The sequence below is a fragment of the Bacillus rossius genome, chromosome 1, assembly GCF_032445375.1.
Source record: "Bacillus rossius redtenbacheri isolate Brsri chromosome 1, Brsri_v3, whole genome shotgun sequence".
In the NCBI taxonomy this organism is placed as follows: Eukaryota; Metazoa; Arthropoda; class Insecta; order Phasmatodea; family Bacillidae; genus Bacillus; species Bacillus rossius.
In genome coordinates this window covers 371687212-371703774 of record NC_086330.1, presented here as the reverse complement: position 1 = coordinate 371703774, position 16563 = coordinate 371687212, and the positions used below count along the sequence as shown (strand labels likewise).

Sequence of the window (16563 nt, the reverse complement as noted above, 5' to 3'; positions counted from 1 at the left end):
AGTGTGTATTGGCAGTATTATTACAATTATATTGTAGCAATTCCCCAAAAATAAATAAATAAATAATGAACGCCAATGGTTTCTCAGGGTTAACTGAATTTATCAGCACGATTTCAGCTTTAGACCTTATATACAATGCTTTATCAAAGCTCGATTGTGAAAAAATGAAAATTTAACTATTGTAAATTTTTATGCACTAAAGTATGTTGAAACCAAGATGGTGTCTTTAAGCTCCTGATTTTCCACGACAACCGATCCAGGACTTGCACAAAAAATGGTTGCGTGACTTTGAACGTGCGTTAGCAGTTATACTCACTTGGCAAAGTAAAAAAACTAACTTTAATTTTGCCTAGAAATAATTAATAGAAGTAAAATAATAAAAGAACTGGAGTGGTATTACAAATACGTTTGGTAATTTATAAATTCAATAACATTCAAATTTAAATTAATATAAATACTCAGTAATCAATATTAATATAAACACACGCACAAAATTATTACCTATTTTAGTAAAATAATCCAGATAAATTTCAATTAATGATGAAAATAAATACAGTGAAAGTTTATTGCACTTTATTAATTGTTATTGTTTATTAAATAATAAAGTTATAATATATAAATCAAATAAATTATACATTCGGGTACATATTCTCACAAACACTCCCATGAAAACGGCCAGGAGACAACTAAACGACTAAACCCTCCACATACACTCCCTGCCAGCGACAATAGAAGCTTACGAGCAACCTGACATTGTTACACATACGAGAACATAACCTCACTTATATAAATACACTTTAAAAAGTTTATGAACACAAATGTTATCACCAATATTCACAATAAATAAATGTTTTTTTTTAATTATATGAACTTTTATTCAATATAAATCACTAAAGTATAATTTTTACTAACACGCATATCATTTTTTCATTTTGTGAAAATTTCGTTGCATGGTAATCGCGTATCTACAAATTCACCTTCACAAATTTTTCATAACGCGCCTAAAGAAGCGTAACTTCAAAAACTAGACGAATAACACAAAATAATAGCTGTAGTGAAATAGATGAATGGAAGAAAACGTGGGCACAATGCATGAGTGGTAACTAGTGACTGAATAAACTACCTTCAGGACGGACTACACAGTCCTCTGAGTATTCGGGCGAGTAACGCCAGTTACTGACACTCGAGTGAAATAATAATAAAAAAAATGGGTTGTCTGTGATTGGGTACTTCTTTGGTTGAGCATTTAAAATCGGGAAGCCTAAGATGTCCAAGTTCTGTCCCTGCCCGAACACGCCCGAATATTCACCTTCGCCCAAACTCGGGTTCATTTATATTTATATTTCTCTGTTTATTTTAATACCTAACTAACCGTCCATAGTGTTTTAAAGTGTTTTAATGTAACTAACCTAACCGACCACTCTTAATATCTGAATTTATTTTTCCTGCGCAAAAATAAAACATATCCCGAGGTTGGCGGAAGGTGAATATTCGGGCGTGTTCGGGCAGGGACACAGAACTTGATGGACATCTTAAACTTCTCTTTATCATCGGCCCAGGGGAAGCCTACGCTTCACTCGTCCTTCTGGACATACCCGAATACTCACGTTGGCAAGCCTTCTTTTCACAGACGAGAGAGCCAAACCCGAAGTTCCCCAAAGTTCATGCTCGCTTTTTTTTCTTCCGTACCACAACATTTGGGGGAAACCGTTTACATGATTTCACAGTATCTTTAATGTAGCTATCCTAACAAAATCAACCGTCCACAATGTTTTAAAGTACCGTATTTATAATGTAGCTAACCTAACCTAATTGACCATTAGTTATCATGAGCTGTATATTTATTTACAATGAACAAAAACAAAACCGAAGATGCACGATCGGACGTTTGGCTCTCTTGTCTGTTGAAAGAAGGCTTGCCAACGTGAGTATTCGGGTATGTCCAGAAGGACGAGTGAATCGTAGGCGTCCCCATCGGCCCAGGGTCCGCACAGATGAACGGTGAGCCAACAGCGGAAACAGCTGAAAGATCTGTGTATTTTAATTTCAGCCTATCGCGAAGAGAATCGTGTTGGGTGTGGGGGAAGGGGGAGGCGGCCGAATGAACGCACACGGCGGCCGTGAAGCGACGAGGGAGCCGCTGACAAAGGAAGCGGGCGGGGGCGTGTTGACAGCCGTAATGGCCCGGTAGTGGCTGTTTGCCGAGCCAGACACCGGGGCGGCCATTTGCATGCGCGCGCCTCCCGCGGCCGCCGCACGCAGCGCTGCCGTCGGGCAAACACCAGCGCCCCTAGCGGCGATTACCGCGAGCCTCGTTAGCCCTCCTCCTCCCACCCCCCCCCCCCCACCCCACACCGGCAACTCGCACAAAGCGAGTCGACCCGGCTATTTATACCGCGCCGCGACCCGCGGCCGTTAAAAGGTTTACTCTCATTACAGCGCCGCTACACCGGGAATTAGCCGGCTCGTTCTTCTGTGACCGCGACAGAAGGTGCCGTGTTCGCCATCACTGATGTGACCGATCACAGCGCGAGACGCCACTGCAGTGTCACTCATAACTAGGGGCATGCAGATTTTGCGAAAAGATCTTGAGACTAGATGAAAGTTAAAACACTATAGCACCGCCTGTGTTTCGTGATTGGGTGAGTTTCTCCCAGGTACATATCAATTGTAACAAAACCATCACATTGATTCAATGAGGAAGTTAACGCGTCCTGATTGGCTCGGTCAAATAAGTCAATGACTTCTCTCGCAGACGGCCGCCAACTACAAAGAAGAAACCACAGGTGCGGGTATACCTTGTTGCAGTCTAATAAGTGTTCAATTCAAATATTTTCGCGAAAAATGCCTGCCCCTACTCATAACCTCTACCGGCATTGCTGGAACCATCACGGATAACCAAGCCCTTCACGCACTCTGTGAAGCTTCTGCTGCCAGATTGGCTACAGATGCGGAGCGCGGTGCGCGCGACCAATCAGGATCAACGACACATGACAAAAACGGAAACGGACAGTTGTTTCCATGAAAACATAGCCACAGCGATACTCCTCAACACATACATTAAAACTGCTTTAAAATGATTAATTCCTTTTTGAAATATTTTTTTTTTGGCTGCATACAAAATGGCGACAGACACGAAATTTAAAAACGAGTGTCACAAACATTTAAAATGATTTTATTTTTATTTACACTTGCGTTCGAAATTTACGATCTCCAGTATAGGAGAGCACTCAAAATATTGCCTACAATATATCTTAGCATGGGGTCTTTGAAAGCATTAACTCTCTCTAATCACTATATATCTCTCACTTACTATATCTATCACACACACATATAATTTTCTGGCAGTCGCAAAGTACAAAATAATGAATATGGCACTGTTTCAGAAAAAAAAATACTGTTCTATGATTTCCTTTCGTTTACAGAGGAAGTACAAAATAATGAATATGGCACTGTTTAAAAAAAAAAATACTGTTCTATGATTTCCTTTCGTTTACAGAGGAATATAATACGCTATTATTAATAAAAACTATTATTTATATAATTATTTAACATAGTGAATAAAGTGATGTTGAACAATCTGACTGATACATTCGAAAAAAAAAATCGGTAGCTGAAGGTGAATTGTTCGGGTGTAATCGGGCAGGGACGGAAATCGATGGACATGTTATGTTTCCCGGGAAGTCTGGGGGTCTCCGCCTCATTCTCCGCACAGCCTCCCTGAGTTCCTGTCCTGCCCGCTCCTTTGTTCGCCAGGAACTCCAAGAGGCCGTGCCTGCGGTTGTTTTCCCAGCACGCAGCCACGCACTTCAGTCGGTTGTTCTGGCGGCAGCGCGCGCCTTGTAGCCAACACTTACACTCCCTCTTCACTGCCCTTTTCTCACGCACAAAGTTTAATTTTTCCGTACCCGACTCTCGACTTTTAATTTTTTTTCTCTCTCTCTCTTCAGCCTGTGTGCAGACACCAAAAAGAGAATTAAACTCGTTGAGAATTTTCTTCTATGTATGCATAATTTTTTTTTTTACTTCCAGTTCACGGCATCTTTTTTTTCTTTTATTCCGCGATGCCGAAACTCTTTTCTGACGAAAAATAAAATTTAAAAGTTCGTTCCCAGAAGAAACGAAATTTACACACCGCAGCTTCAGCCGGGTAAACCTGCAATACGCCGACGGCAACCAATCACGGCGCGACACGTCACAACGCGGTGTTGCCACATCGTCCTCGCTGTTACTCAGGCAATAGTTATTTACTTGGGAAGCCTTCATTTCACAGATGGGAGAGCTACACCCGAAGTTCCCCGAAGTTCATGCTCGCTTTTTTCCCCCGTTCTATCTCATTGTATAAACCGGTGTGGCATTAAATTTTGCCGTCGATTAGGATAGGTTAGCTACATTATAAATACTTTGAAACATGGTGGATGATTGGTTGTATTAGCTAAGTATAGCTACATTAAAAATACTGTAAAATCATTTTATGGTTGCTTAGCAAATAACTTTTTAATATGTAGCTATCCAGCGCTAGGAAACCGTTTACATGATTTCACAGTATCTTTAACGTAGCTATCCTAACCAAATCAATCGTCCACAATGTTTTAAAGTAATTATAATGTAGTAACCTATCAATTCAATATAAAATGATTCCATTTTATTCATAAAAGTATGCAATCATTTCATCAATGTTTTGTTATGACGTTAAACTATCGTCCGTAAACCGACTTTACAGACAACCTATTTTAAAAAAAATAGGTAGGTGAGATATGAACTACGTCCCCTTAGATCTCTAAACGCGCGCTCTGCCACTGTGCTACAGAGCTTTATGGGAACTTGTAAGAATAATATGTAGTATAACTATTGTAATGCCAGTTTTCTTACGTAATTTAAAGCTTGTGATTACTTTTTCCAATTACCACGGGCGTAAATCAGCAGGATTCCCGAAGGGGGGGGGGGGGACCAGGATCACGCGAGTCATTCTCATTTCACAGTTACGATTCCGCAAGCACAAGCGAGTGCCCTCAGAGGGGGGGGGGGGCTTATATTCCAGGATTAGGGTGGGGGGCCCTGACTTTCTGTTGTCAACAGGATATATGTAAACAATATATACAATACATCCTGTTGACAACAGCAATTTTTTGCTTAATTTGTGTTTTTGTCTTTTGGTTTTTTTTTTTTAGTTTTCTTCTACAGACATACATGTGCTTAGCAATGGCGTATGTCCAAAAGCTTACATCAAGTCATGCACTCCCATTGCACAAATCTTTCAAAGGGGACCTCCTGGTTATCCCCGAGATCTACGCCTGTAACTATCACTATTTCAGTTTCAAATATATTCCAGGCTAGTTTCACCATCACAAAGTTTCATTTGGCTCACCGATACGTTTTATATGTCCCCTAGTGTTCATGAAAGTGACTATATACGGGTTTATGTTGCTAAACTTGGATCCGCCCTCTTTGTGACACATTTCCGTTCATCGTGCACAGAGAGGAAAAAAAAAGATTTGTACACATCAATAATGCAAGTCTTTTGAACTGGCAGGTCAATATTGATGCTGGATGATATTTTTAATTTTGTGTATTTCTCATTAAAAAAATAAAATCGTGTGGCGTAGTAGCAGATGACATAAGTTGCCTATGTTTTGAGAGCATTTGACACATCTAGAAGTAGCTGATTCCAGACAGAGGGAAGAAGACAACGGGACAATTTGAAACCTGCCTCAATATAGTTTATAACATATGTACTAGCTGCAGTACCCGGTGTTGCCCGGGCTGAACACAGGCTGATACACTGTCCACGAGTTAAAGCAAAATGGATAGAGCTTCATGAGAGTGTGGTGGACATAGAGAAATGACACACAATTACTGTTTGTATGTCTATGACCTATGATTTTCTGTTTAACCATGGCGATCGGTTGAACGCAGAGATTAGAGAAAGTTACAGACGGAGCATAAACACAGTTTTTAGGTATCTCTGCTGAAGCCAGGGGACGTAAGAGGGAAGCAGGTCGCCGCCATATTGTGACATGAAGAAAATCGCATTTTCTCATAAGTGATATGTATGTACGGTGGTGGGAAAGTGTATGAATATTAAACAAAAAGAAACTGTTGACTCGAGAAAAATGATTGTGTACAAGAGTATGTAGTAAACTACATTTCTATATACTATATAAACAAATGGCCGCCATCTTCTTACGTGGACAAACTGGCCACAGTGCTCAGAGCTTATGCTCCATCTGTAACTTTCACTAATCTCGGGTTGAACGGCGTAGAAGTTGATGCGCTGCAGCGCCATCTAGCGGTGAGATACAGCAAAATGGAAAGCATACATACTTTCTCCATGAAAAAAAAACACTCAGAGGTGCCAACTTTCATGGCGATCGGACAAACGGTGTCGGAGTTTATTGACGTCATATACATGCATACATACATACCATCATTCTATTATATATATTATTAGGGGCAGGCATTTTTCGCGAAAAGATCTGAACGCCTATTAGACTGCAACAAGGTATACCCGCACCTGTGGTTTCTTCCTTGTGATTGGCGGCCGTCTGCGAGAGAAGTCGAAGTCGTTGCCTTATTTGACCGAGCCACTCAGGACGCGTTTGCTTCCGCACTGAATAACTTTGATTGGTGTTGTTACAATCGATATGTACCTGCGAGAAACTCACCCAATCACGACACACAGGCGATGCTACAGTGTTTTAACTTTCAGCTAGTCTCGAAATCTTTTTCGCGAAATCTGCATGCCCCTGAATATGTATTATTTATATTCGTACTTCAGAGAAATTCTTGTATGTTACTCTTTGCACATGTGTGTGTGTGTGTGTGGGATGAATAGGAGCCACATGAATGTTGTCCGTGTGTGGTGTGAGCTGGTCTCCTAACACAAACACACACACACAGGCTAATTAAACGCAGTTAGGAAAGTACTCTTTGCCTTCGGGACAAAGATAGCGGTATATTCCGGGAGCTGGTTGAAATGGTTCGCCCGTAGAAAGTTTCATCAATATGCGTTGTTCACTTGATTTTTTTTTTCATCCCCGCAGGGAGAGCCTTCTTTTCACAGACGAGAGAGCCAAACGCCCGATCGTGCATCTTGGTTTTTTTTGGTTCATTGTAAAAGGTTAGGTTAGCTACATTATAAATACTTTAAAACATTGTGGACGGTTGATTTGGTTAGGATAGCTACATTAAAGATACTGTGAAATAATGTAAACGGTTTCCTAGCCCTGGATAGCTAGCTACATATTAAAAAGTTATTTGCTAAGCAACCATAAAATGATTTTACAGTATTTTTAATGTAGCTATGCTTACCTAATATAACCAACTATCCACAATGTTTTAAGTATTTATAATGTAGCTAACCTATCCTAATCGACAGCAAAATTTAATGCCACACCGGTTTATACAATGAGATAGAACGGGGGGAAAAAGCGAGCATGAACTTCGGGGAACTTCGGGTGTGACTCTCTCGTCTGTGAAAGGATGGCTTCCCTCCCCGCAGGACCGGGAGCGATGTCGAGACGAGAGTTGAGGGATCCGCCGCCAGGCGGTGCTGGCGCCGTGCTGCGGTCACGTGTCACGCGCGGTCTCGCCACGTTTCAACGGAAATATAATATAATAACAAAAAGCAATTGGTTGTCTGTAAAGTCGGTTTACGGACGATAGTTTAACGTGAAGTCATAATAAAACATTGATGAAATGATTGCATACTTTTATGAATAAAATTGAATCATTTTTATTGAATTATCACTATTTTGTATGGATACAAAGGAGTGAAATGAAATCTAAAATTTAATTATTAATTTTCCTTTTATTTGCACTCATAAATTCAAATATATTTATTACTTTAACGAACAGATTATTTTAACTATAACTTTTATTCATGTTTGCTATTTAACTTCTGCCAATCTGTGTTATTCTGTTAAGGATAGGACGATGATAGGAAAAGTAGGAAACGAATGGGAGTGTTTCAAGTTTAATGTGCCTCGAAAAAGTCAAATCGATGGTTGTTCCAATCGAGTGGAAGAGAGATAGATGCGGCACAAGCGTACAATGAGCGTAACGGGACACAGCGTAACGGGACAATGTGCGTTATGTGACACTTTTTCGTGCGTGCAGCTGGCGTTCATCGATTTATTAGTTGTTGTCACGTCAAAGAACTAATATATATTTTTCATCACTACGGCGTTTGTTTGGGTTTTGTTTTCGGTTAACATGTAATATATATTTTCGGATGCTCAGTTTCGTTCTGGCTAATCGACACCTGCCCGGGCCAACAAGCGTGGAGCGCCCGGGCCGGGAGGAACGCGTAGTTCCCGAACGCACCGCCCGGTTTACGAGGAGCGCTGGCGTCGCGGACGAGCACCTGGCCGTACTTGCGACGGCGATCCAATTAGGCGCGCGACTTGATGAGCGCAATCAAAGGCCCGCGATGCCAGCTCGGACTCGCGCGGTGACGCTTATTTATTGCTAATTGAGTTCGAGTCTTAAGACCCTCCGCTCCCATCCGCAGGCGCCGCCTTCAAGGTCGGCGAGTTACAGTCGAGCGCGAGTTTGTCGTCGCGCGTCACTTGTTTGATTGGTGCCGCGTCTTTGGGAGGTCTCAAATTTATCTGTCTGCTATTCAAGGGATCGTGTAACATTTAAAGTTACCTTATCATCACGCTTTTTTATTAAAACAAACTGAATTAATTTTAGTTTTAAAGAGAAAACTTTTTTTTGACGTGAAAATGTCTAATAAATCGATGAACGCCGGCTGCACGCACCAAAACCATATTGTCCCGTTACGCTGTGTCCCGTTACGCTCATTGTAAGCTTGCGCCGCATCTATCTCTCTTCCACTCGATTAGAACAACCATCTATTTGACTTTTTTGAGGCACAATAAACTTGAAACACTCCCATTCGTTTCCTACTTTTCCTATCATCGTCCTATTCTTAACAGAACAACACAGATTGGAAGAAGTTAAATAGCAAACATGTGTAAAAGTTTAAGTTAAAATAATCTCTTCGTTAAAGTAATAAACATATTTGAATTAATGAGTGCAAATAAAAGTAAATTTATCAATTAAATTGTAGATTTCATTTTACTCCTTTTTTGTATCCATAAGAAATAGTGATAATTCAATAAAAATGATTCTATTTTATTCATAAAAATGCAATCATTTCATCAATGTTTTGTTATTACGTTGTCACGTTAAACTATCGTCCGTAAACCGACTTTACAAACAACTATTTTTTTTTGTTTCCAGCGTAACGAGAAGTCAATTGTTTAATTGACGCTTGCAAGGGAGTGAGAGGAGTGGAGTCCGCCATCGAACACCCCACTCATAGGCTTGCCCCCTCGCGTCTCCTGGCGGCTGTTGAGACGCGTGACAGCGCGTGACAGCGCGTGACAGCGCGTGACAGCGCGTGACGCAAGCGGCTGGGAGAGCGCTGAAAGGGCGCGCGATACGGCGGAAAGCGAGCGACAAAGGCTCCGGACAGAGACAGAGACGGTGGATGAGAATGCAAACAAGAGGCGTGACTATTGAATGACACCTGGAGGGTGTCGCGACACGGGCTCAGCTGCGAAGGGGGAGGCGTAATTGAAAACGCTGGGCGTTATTCCCCGAGACTCGTCAATGTACATACAGTCCACCAGCGCCAGCGCTACGACCTGGCAGGAGAGCGCGGCGCCTGCAACATGCGGGGTTAGGCTCACCGCAGTGCAAATTCGTAATACGGGCGGTGTACCGCAAGGCGCTCCCATTTGCAGTGCGGGAAGCCTTGTTTTTCATAGACGAGAGAGCCAAACACCCGATCGTGCATCTTCAGTTTTTTTTGTTCATTGTAAAAGGTTAGGTTAGCTGCATTATAAATACTTTAAAACATTTTGGACGGTTGATTTGGTTAGGATAGCTACATTAAAGATACTGTTAAATCATGCAAACGGTTTCCTAGCCCTGGATAGCTACATATTAAAAAGTTATTTGCTGAGCAACTATAAAATGATTTTACAGTATTTTTAATGTAGCTATACTTACCTAATATAACCAACCATCCGCAATGTTTTAAAGTATTTATAATGTAGCTAACCTATCCTAATCGACCGCAAAATTTAATGCCCCACCGGTTTATACAATGAGATAGAACGAAAAAAAAAAGCGAGCATGAACTTCGGGGAACTTCGGGTGTGGCTCTCTCGTCTGTGAAATGAAGGCTTCCCGTTGCATTGCTTTAGCTTAGTTGCCGCACACACTGCACTGTTGCCAGATTGACACCATCCAGCTTGCTAACAACTTAACAGGTAACATATTTAATTACAAGTTTGAATATTTTTTTATCTTTCAATTTGTTGGTTTTTTAAGACCTAAATCTGTGTACAATGACAGTATTATCACAGTTTTAGTCATTCTGACAACAAAATACATCAATTCTAAAATCCAATTATGAGTTCACAGGAGAATTCATTTGTAGCAGTCGGTCACTATTTATAACAAGGCATTCCCTAAAATTATGTGCTACGCTCAAAGGAGCAAAAAAAAAGTTATAAAAATTGACGTTAAAAAATTGAAATCAAGATGGCAACTTCAGAGCGTTTTCTTAGAAATAAAAAAATAATATTATAAAATGATGCTCTTGATGAAATACAACAGTAATATGTTGTTCCATAATTATCTCCGTATTTTACTTTACAAAATACAATGTTTCAGATACATTTAAATAAATTTTTGACTCTCTGACAACGTTGAGTCTGGAAGGCTCTCTGGTGTACACCTGGCAACAGACGGGAAGCCTTCATTTCACAGACGAGAGAGCCACACCCGAAGTTCCCCGAAGTTCATACTGGCTTGTTTTTTTTCCGTTCTATCTCATTGTATAAACTGGTGTGGCATTAAATTTTGTGGTCGATTAGGCTAGGTTAGCTACATTATAAATACTTTAAAACATTGTGGATGGTTGGTTATATTAGGTAAGTATAGCTACATTAAAAATACTGTAAAATCATTTTATGGTTGCTTAGCAAATAACTTTTTAATATGTAGCTATCCAGGACTAGGAAACCGTTTACATGATTTCACAGTATCTTTAATGTAGCTATCCTAACCAAATCGACCATCCACAATGTTTTAAAGTATTTATAATGTAGCTAACCTAACCTTTTACAATGAACAAAAAAAAAAACCTAAGATGCACGATCGGGAGTTTGGTTCTCTCGTCTGTGAAAAGACGTCTTCCCGGCAACAGAGCACACAGAAACCGGGACAGATGTCGTGCCCTGGAGAGAGAGAGAGAGAGAGAGGCAATGTCTGTTACGAACAGGACGCCACGCGCCTGGCGGTCAACTCGCGAACCAGACATTGTGCGCATTGCAAGCTGTGGTGTACTTACTCATCACACCCAAGTATCGATATTCGCGGTCACTACGGACATGGAAATAAGATGCTACTGCGACGGATTTAAAGACACAATCGACCAAATTGAAACATGAGAAAGACATACTGCACTTAAACACTTGTTCCAGCTACCCGTAGTTTTTCTCAACAGTCCGCCCATAATTAAAGCAAAATATATTTTTGACGTGACGTCTAATAAATCGATGAACGCCGGCTGCTCGCACGAAAAAGTTTCCCGTTACGCACATTGTTCCGTTACGCTGTGTCCCGTTACGCACATAGTTCCGTTACGCTGTGTCCTGTTACGCTCATTGTACGCTTGGGCCGCATCTATCTCTCTTCCACTCGACTGTTTATAAAGTGAAGTGAAAAGTTAATGTGGTTTTCATTGCTTATTACAACAACAATTTCGGCAATTAAGGTTAATTATTATTGCATTTTAAAAATCTGATTACTAGTATAATTTCAAGTATTTATTATTTTATTATTAAAATAAAAATGATTCAATTTTATTCATAAAGTATGCAATCATTTCATCAATGTTTTGCTATGACGTTGTCACGTTAAACTATCGTCCGTAAACCGACTTTACAGGCAACCAATTTTTTTCCTGTAAATACTTAAAATCATTCTGTACAGTAAAGAATCAAGTTTTTATTCTGCAATCATAAACCATACTATTATTTAATGTTCTCATTTATTTTACAACACAAAAAGATATTTAAATTGTCAAAGAACGAGATATTCTAGGGAATTTTAATTTTGTAACTAACTTTCTATTCTAATTCTGAAGTTTTATTTTTAATTATTATTCAAATACTAATTACGTTCTGTTTCGGACGTGAATTGCTGAAATATCTATTACCTAGTCACACGAATACTGTCAGAGATTGCCAACTTAGGCGACCTTTCCAAGTAATTGAAATCAATATTAAAATTTTAAACAAAAATTCAGTATTGTTCTACTTAATTTACCCTGAAAAAGACGCTTTACATGCTCACTGTAAAAAAAAACAGGATAAACGCATATACATACTTCCAATTTTTTCACTGAAATACGAGGGTTCAGTTAGAACTACGTTGACACGTTGACACTTTCAAATTAATTTGAATACGTTTCATGAGATCTTCAGTCGAATGCGTGTCTACCGAACTCTAGGAAGCTGTAAGGCGCCCAAGGTGGCCTGGTAAAAGAATGATGAACATAAACACTTTAATTAATTAAACACAGGGCCCCCACAATAATTTCATGTAATTCTTGTCTCCGATTATATTTATGTATGTTTTTTAAATACTAAGAGAATCTACTTGATTTCACAATAACTTATTTATTGGAAAACTCGACTAAAAAAAAAATTGTTCATTTTATTTGTAAAATAATTTGGGGCAAGGGGGCCTCCGCTCCTCTGTTGCCCCGAGGCCTCCAGACCTCTAAATCCGGCCCTGATTAAACATGAAATATTTATTAATAATTCAATTAATTTTGATATTGTGTTTTAGATAAATAATATTGTTGAACCGGATAAAGAAAAAAATATTGAATTAAAATCGAAATTAAGATTTCAATAAATAATTTTCTTTTCTTTTATTATTATTTGTATAACATAGCATTAAAAATCACTTTTTATTTGATGCTAATGAATTATTTTTATGTCTGAAAGATAAATATAGTTACTTAAATGGTTTTTTTTACGGAGATAAATGTAATATTTACATACTTTGCAAAGTTAATACTTAACTCACAGATGTTGTGCAGGAAAATGGCTTACCAAATACCAAGATGTAGGCATTGGAGTTTAACTTATTTATTGGCTTAATTATACGTCATTTGGTGCAACAAATGTACTGGATTTAACACCGAGACTCGTTAGCGTTCAAAACTTGAAAAATTAAGCCACGGCTTGCTAGTTCATCACTGACAAATGCTGAAACTATCGGCCTCGTCAAAATATGACGCTGTGTCCCCATGCATGTTATCTTCGCGCCACGGACTCGCCAGCAATGCTAGGAGGAACAGTTTAGAAAAGAGCAATATAAAATGAGCGTAACGGGACACAGCGAAACGGGACAGTGTGCGTAACGGGACACTTTTTCGTGCGTGGAGCCGGCGTTCATCGATTTATTAGAATTTGTCACGTAAAAAAATATTGTAGATCATGAATAGATCGTTTAGTTGGAAAATAAGAATATGTATTTCAGTTCAGGTGAGTGAGATACTTCAAACTTACACGCTACCTTCATTCGCCACCACACGCACGTCTGTGCTGGAGTCCTGCAACCGCTGTCAGGAACCAGCACAAGAGCTGTCTGAGCTGCTGTGGCTGAGCCCTGGCAGCCAAGCCTAGCCTGGAGTCTGCTGGACTCTTCTTGCTCTATCTGGCTCTGCTTGGGCTCTACTATGCTCTACTGGTCTCTTAAGAGCTCGTACAGGACTCTATTGGGCTATACTGGGCTCCGCTTGGATCTACTATACACTATCTGACTCTAATGGGCTCTACTGGGTTGTGTTTGGACTCTACTGGGATCTACTGGGTCTTCTGGGTTCTTTTGGCTTCCACTGGGATCTTCTGGATTTATAAGGCTCTTATGGACTCTACTGGTCTATTACAGGGCTATTTTCGGCTATTATTGGCTCTACAAGGGCTCTTTTGTTCTCTACTGTGCTCTACTTGTCCCTTATGAGCTCTGACATGGCTTTTATGGGCTATTCTAAGCTCCGCTGGGCTCTACTGAGCTCTGTTCGGGTTCTTTGACTCTGCTACGGCTATACTGGGCTCTGATAGGGCTTTAATAGGCTCTGTTAGAGATATACTAGGCACAATTTGGCTCTGGTAGAGCTCTGCTAGGGCTTTTTTGGGCTCCGCTGGACTCAACGGAGCTGTACTGGGCTCTGCTATAGCTGTGTTTGTCTCTACTTGGGCTCTCCTAGGGATTTTATAAGATATTCTATGCTCTAATGATCTCTTATATGTTCTGAAAGGGCTCTTCTCGGCTTTGCTGGGCTCTACTAGACTCTACTGGACTCTAAATGGCTTTTCTTGGCTCTAATGGTCTCTGATAGGCCTCTTTTGAGTTTATTGGGATCTTTTGGGTTCAATTGGGCTCTTCTTAGGCTATACTGTGTTCTGCTAAGTCTCTGTTTGGCTCTTATGGGTTCTGCTAGGGATTATCTGGGCTCATATAGACTCTGCTAGGGCTCTGTTAGGCTCTACTGGGATCTACTAGTCTCTGATGGGCTCTACTGGACTCTACAGGACTGTGCTAGAGTTGTGATAGCATGCTGTCCTTCCGTGCTGTGCTCAAATACGTTTTAAGAAATATTGGTTACGTTTATAGCGTTGTCCTCAAATTAGGTAGAAGGTAAAAACTAACACAGGTTAACAATTCAAAGTTAACTCGTGGTAACTCCTCAAACACAGCATTCTTTCTTTGAAATTTATCATAATTTTAAGCTCACAATACAGGAAATTTGCAGATTAAGAATATTGACTATTTTTTGAAATTATATTTCAATTGATGGTTTAGTTGGCAAAGATAACGTTAATGTATTTGCTACAGTGGTTCTAGTACGATGGCTTACGTTATTATTTAACCGCAATCACGCTAGCAAGGATATTAACGCTGTCTTCTTCAGTGCAGAAAATAAAAAATTAAAACCAAGCAGTGGCCTTCAATCTCAATCAGCTTAAGCACGTTATGTATTCTGTTTACACGTCTGGTAATGCAAAATATTTATTTGCCTTAGTAATCAGAAAAAAAGTTTTTAAACTAATAGCCAGATAATTTAAGCGCAGCGAAAATCGGGATCTTCTTAAATTTCTTCCGATCAATTTTTTTTTTACCAAAAATATGGCATTTTAAGATAAAAGTTTCTGCTATGAAATTAATGAAAAATACAACAAGAAATGAGTGGATTACCGTAGAAATATGTATTTATCCGGCATAGCACAATTAATGAAACTTACAGAACACCTCAGCAACTGCCAGACTTAATACGGAAATTATATTAAACTTACAAGTAATGTTAAAAATTTTACAAGCATACAAAATTATTTGACACAAAATTATTCTATAGTTAAATTAAATATAAAATCAAACAATATTTATTTTCGTACAATAACTCTGTGATGAAGTTAAAAAAGTTGGAAGTTCCATGATACATCGGCAGTATTGACCCTTGTCATGAAATGGTTTCAGTGCAATGTAATACAAATATTTTCATCCGTACTAGATAAAATTTAGCAACTAGCAAATTAGACTTTGTTTTATAAATCACCTACTTGTATTTTTTTTTGACATGATAACGTCTTATAAATCGACGAACGCCGGCTGCACGCATGAAAAAGAACGACTCATTGTCACGTTCCGCCCGAGCCGAGCGAGCAATAGAACCGGCCAAACCACCGTGCGAGAAAATCTTCTATAATATCCAACAGGTAAAGGCGGACTTTTTAACTAATTGTTCGTGATTATATTTAAAACAGTTATAAACAAATTATTTAAATTAAATTTTGCAAAAACTGTAAATAATATTTGAAAATTAAAAAAGTATGCAATTTTTTCATCAATGTGTTTCTTATGACGTTATCACGTAAAATTATCGTCCGTAAACCGATTTTACAGACAAACTACCCCCTTTTTCTTTTAAAGAATAAATACAGATCATTAATTTAATTATAATAAATTTACAAAAATTTTTCAAACGTGGTCGTTGTTACGGATGTCTAGTTTGAATGAAAGCAATCCTCAGCAAGGTTTGACGGCTGGATTGCGGTGTTGCAAGGCACGGAGCCACGGAACTGCGGACCAGCGCGAGTGAAAGTGCGGTACTCACGTGTGTATCGGCGGGGCGACAGCAGGCAAGGAGCAGGGCCGGGCGCCGGCGCCACCCTTATATACGAGCCGGCCGCGCCGGGCCCCGCCCCCCGGCCAATGGCAGGCCGCGCCCGGCCCACCCCCTCCCCCGCAGCGGCCCGCGCCGGGCTGCGAACCGCGTCTCACGTGGGCAGAGCCTGTTGCTTGCTCTGGCGAGGTCGTCACCGCGGGGACATTAAACAAGGCCGTTACTCCGTGGCCCGTGGCAGAGAACCACGACCAGGAGGATGTGTCAGCGCACAGGGGGAGGGAGGCTGAAACAACCCCTGCCTGAACCACAGAGCTCCTGACCTCTAAGAGCCGGTCATCCCT

The 16563-nt window shown here is 40.1% G+C and overlaps 1 protein-coding gene across 1 annotated transcript in view; it reads right to left on the bottom strand.

Annotated features, from left to right (window-relative positions):
- LOC134530682 (diuretic hormone class 2) overlaps positions 1 to 16227 on the bottom strand; it is a 63295-nt gene extending 47068 nt beyond the window's left edge. The window contains exon 1 of the mRNA XM_063365741.1: positions 16211 to 16227. The gene's annotated coding sequence lies outside the window, so the exon portion shown is untranslated. The remainder of the gene's footprint in view (positions 1 to 16210) is intronic.
- Positions 16228 to 16563: the final 336 nt, after the last annotated feature.